Genomic DNA, 5,177 nt, shown 5'->3' on the forward strand with positions numbered 1-5,177 from the left:
GTTGAGCTTTCATATATTAGCTCTAGTGCATCCGTTGCATGGCAATCCCTACTCCTTGCATTGACATCAATTGATGGGCATCTTCATAGTCCATTGATTAGCCGCGTCAATGTGAGACCTTCTCCCTTTTTATCTTCTCACACAACCTTCATCATCATATTCTATTGCACCCATAGTGCTATATCCATGGCTCGCGCTCATATATTGCGTGAAAGTTGAAAGAGTTTGAAAATACTAAAATATGAAACAATTGCTTGGCTTGTCATCGGGGTTGTGCATGATGGGAGCATTTTGTGTGACGAATATGAAGCATGGCCAAACTATATGATTTTGTAGGGATACGCTTTCTTTGGCTATGTTATTTTGATAAGACATGATTGCTTGGTTAACATTGCTTGAAGTATTATTATTTTTATGCAAATATTAAACTTCTGTCTAGAATCTATCGGATCTAAACATTCATGCCACAATAAAGAGAAATACATTTAAAATTATGTTAGGTAGCATTCCACATCAAAAATCCTGTTTTTATCATTTACCTACTCGAGGACGAGTAGGAATTAAGCTTGGGGATGCTTGATACGTCTCCAACGTATCTATAATTTTTGATTGTTCCATGCTATTATATTATCTGTTTTGGATGTTTATGGGCTTTATTATGCACTCTTATATTAATTTTGGGACTAACCTATTAACCGAAAGCCCAGTGCAAATTGCTGTTTTTTTGCCTATTTCAGTGTTTCGCAGAAAAGGAATATCAAACGGAATCTAAATGGAATGAAACCTTTGCGAGAATATTTTCTGGAATAAACGCAATCCAGGAGACTTGGAGTGGACGTCAAGGAAGCAACGGGGCGGCCACGAGGTAGGGCGGCGCGCCCAGGGGGGCCAGGCGGGTCCCCCACCCTCGTGGGCCCCACGCAACTCCACCGACCTACTTCTTTCGCCTATATATACTCTTATACCCTGAAAACATCCAGGGGAGCCACAAAACCACTTTTCCACCACTGCAACCTTCTGTACCCATGAGATCCCATCTGGGGACCTTTTCCGGCGATCTGCCAGAGGGGGATTCCATCACGAAGGGCTTCTACATCAACACCATAGCCTCTCCGATGATGTGTGAGTAGTTTACCACATACCTTCAGGTCCATAGTTATTAGCTAGATGGCTTCTTCTCTATCTTTGGATCTCAATACAAAGTTCTCCTCGATGTTCTTGGAGATCTATTCGATGTAATTCTTTTTGCGGTGTGTTTGCCGAGATCCGATGAATTGTGGGTTTATGATTATGATTATCTATGAACAATATTTGATTCTTCTATGAATTCTTATATGCATGATTTGATATCTTTGCAATTCTCTTCGAATTATCAGTTTGGTTTGGCCTACTAGATTGATATTTCTTGCAATGGGAGAAGTGCTTAGCTTTGGGTTCAATCTTGCGGTGCTCGAGCCCAGTGACAGAAAGGAAACCGACACGTATTGTATTGTTGCCATCGAGGATAAAAAGATGGGGTTTATATCATATTGCTTGATTTTATCCCTCTACATCATGTCATCTTGCCTAATGTGTTACTCTGTTCTTTTGAAATTAATACTCTAGATGCATGCTGGATAGCGGTCGATGTGTGGAGTAATAGTAGTAGATGCAGAATCGTTTTGGTCTACTTGACACGGACGTGATGCCTATGTTCATGATCATGCCTAGCTATCATCATAACTATGCACTTTTCTATCAATTGCTCGACAGTAATTTGTTAACCCACTGTAATATATGCTATCTTGAGAGAAGCCACTAGTGAATCCTATGGCCCTCGGGTCTACTTTATATCATATTATTTTCCCGTCAACTAGCTATTTCTGTCGCCGTTTATTTTGCAATCTTTACTTTTCAATCTATACAACAAAAATACTAAAAATATTGATCTTATTATCTCTATCAGATCTCACTTTCATAAGTGACCGTGAAGGGATTGACAACCCCTTTATTGCGTTGGTTGCGAGGTTCTTGTTTGTTTGTGCAGGTACTAGGTGACTTGCGTGTAGTATCCTACTGAATTGATACCTTGGTTCTCAAAAACTAAGGAAATACTTACGCTACTTTGTTGCATCACCCTTTGCTCTTCAAGGAAAAACCAATGCATGCTCAATAGGTAGCATGCTTGCGGCTACATGTGCGGTTACCTCGACACCGGCTCTTGACCACGACATCGACCAAGCCGACCACTTGCGCGGCTACCTCAATCGAGGCTACCGCCCCATGCTATCGGCTACCTCAACATTGACAGAAAGGGCTACCACCTCGCCTGAGCACGTCACGAGCTTCCTCTACAGTCCAAGCTACCGTGACGCAACACTGTCCATGACGTTCTCGTTCCTACGAAGGGGAGATGTTAGCCCACTGGTTTATACTTCATTTTCTCTCCAGTCTGACCATCTATGACGTTCCTATTGTTCACGATGCTACCACTACAATTGCAGATGGATGTTAGAGATATAGTGCGTTTACATGTATTTGATAGTTTAGGATTTGTAATCCGTCTCCTACCTTCTATATCTAGGAGATCCTTCTTGCCATCCAAGTCTGTACTCCTATCTATACTTTCCCGTGAGGGTCAATATAATATCCATCATATTTTGCCAATCTTTCTCTCTCTATCATTCTACACGGCAGACCGTAGTTCGTGAGGCCAGAGGCTTAAGCCGTCATCGATGTTTTCGGTGACTTCGGAAGCCGTATTGTCAAACTGTCTGAACTTGCATTATGAATGTCCCATACCTTCCAGAGAACGATGAGCACAACAAACGTTGTGACGCAGGCAACCGGCGGTGTGCCTGGTACAAGATGTCCATGAAGGGTGAGCTCGAGGGTGTGAAGCCAATGGCGGCCCAAATATTGCACGCTGGGTGCAGGAGAAAAATAGGTGCAGGCGGTCTTCCTCGGCAGCAGAGCACCGAGGGCAGGTCAAATTGTCTTGAAGGGTCTTCCGGTGTATGCTCGATTTGGTGTTAAGCCGGTTTAAGTAGAAGAACCATCTGAATATCCTGACTTTGGCTGGCACACGCGAGGCCCATATGATCTGCAGAACTAGTTCAACCGGCTGGGTCGAGAAGGCAGAGTATGCCCCTTTGGTGGAGGAGCATTCCCCATGAAGCATGTTATCAACCATACTGATATGAATAGGGTCAAACCCTAAATCTGTTGACTACTAGATGTTAGGTTAATATAATTTGAAAAATCTAAGAGACAAATTAAACTACCTTTTCATAATATTTTGAACTTTTATTGCTCACCACATAAGGCACATGGTAACAAATTAAACTATAACCACCAGTTGAGGTAGTTGTGTTGGGCAATGAGTATATTGTCCACGTGCAGAAATAAGTGTTTATTTTGAGCCAGGTGGTTTGGACGTGTCATTGTACGTCCATGCCATGACAGTTGCAGGTACTATACATACCCGGACATATAGGTACTGAAGCGTGTGTACGTTAGTGACTTCTTGCATTCCTCATAGCGGTCCTTGACATGAAACAGTCACCATGAATACGAGACAAAAATTAGTTTTCTCTTTCTTCAATTTTCTTTGCGTTAACGTTTAACCAACTATCACCTTCCATTATACAATATACTCCCTCCATTCCTAAATATAAGTCTTTGGAGAGATTCCACTATGGACCACATACGGAGCAAAATGAGTGAATCTATACTCTAAAATGCATTTAGATACATCCGTATGTGGTCCATAGTGAAATCTCAATAAAGACTTATATTTAGGAAAGGAGGGAGTATTACTATATGTACGTACTTCTTGACAGCTGGAGTACTACACAGTTCACACTACAGTAATGTCCCTCAAAAAAATGTCCACTCAGGGTTGTTTCTCAAGTTAGTTACCGTGTTAAACTCTTAGGAAAAGTAGACTTATTTATAGTGCAAAACATAAAAGTTATTATGTGCCACATATATGTGATTGAAATAAGGAAACATGCACCTGACTTAGTTTAAGTTGAAGAATCATATATCAGGGGAACTCCAACGGGAATCTCAAAACGAACGACACCAAATGTTGGCAGACACGTCTGGACATGTTCATGGACAACGAGCAGGTGCCGTCCATCCAACCATAGTCACAAAATCCGGACAGCGCGCTATGACTAACAGTGGGACAGGAGGACCAAGTGAAAAAAAAGGTGAGCAGGGCACATGGTTTGTGGGAAGATCTGGTCCAACTAACAGTGGATCAGGTGGACCAGACCTCCCCCCCCCTCCAGTATGCACAAAAGTTTTTTGTCTCCAATTTCAAATCGAGATAGAAAGTGACGTGCAATTGGGTTTGATTCCTTGTTCGATATGCACGACAGTGTTCTTGGTTGTGTGCATGCTCGTGTGCAGAGACCTCTTCTTCTGTTACTCGAGGGTTGATTGTCCACGTGAAGAAATAAGTGTTTATTTGAAGCCGGGTGGTTTGCAAGTATAATTGTTCGTCCATGCTATGGTAGTTGCAGGCACTGTACATACCCGGACACATAGGTACTGCAGCTTGTGTACGTTTGTGACTTCTTGCATTCTTCATAGCGGTCCATCACATGAAACAGTCACCATGAATAGGAGACAAAAATTAGTTTTCTCTCTCTTCAATTTTTTTGCGTTAACAGTTAACTAACTAATGCACGTGGACATATTACATCGATCACCTTCCATGATACAATATATTACTATGCACTTACTGCTTGAAAGCACAGTACACACTAGACTAATGTCCACTCAGGGTTGTTCCTCAACTTAGCTACCGTGTTAAACTCTTAGGAAAGTAGACCTATTTACAATCCGAAAAAAATTTAGAATGTGCCACATATATGGGATTGAAATAAGGGAACATGCACCTGAATTAGTTTAAGCTAATTGAAGAATCATATATTAGGGCAACTCAAACGGGGATCTCCAAACGAACGACACCCAATGTAGGCAGACACTTCTGGACATGTCCATGGACAACGGGCAGGTGCCAGCCATCCAACCATAGTTACCAAATCCGGACAACGGGCTATGACTAACAGTGGGCCAGGAGGACCAAGCAAAAAAAAAGAGGTGAGTGGGACACATGGGTTGTGGGAAGATGTGTTCCAACTAATAGTGGATCAGTTAACCCCCCCCCCCCCAAGTTAGCTGAC

Source organism: Triticum aestivum, chromosome 3A (assembly GCF_018294505.1).
Source record: "Triticum aestivum cultivar Chinese Spring chromosome 3A, IWGSC CS RefSeq v2.1, whole genome shotgun sequence".
Classification (NCBI taxonomy): Eukaryota; Viridiplantae; Streptophyta; class Magnoliopsida; order Poales; family Poaceae; genus Triticum; species Triticum aestivum.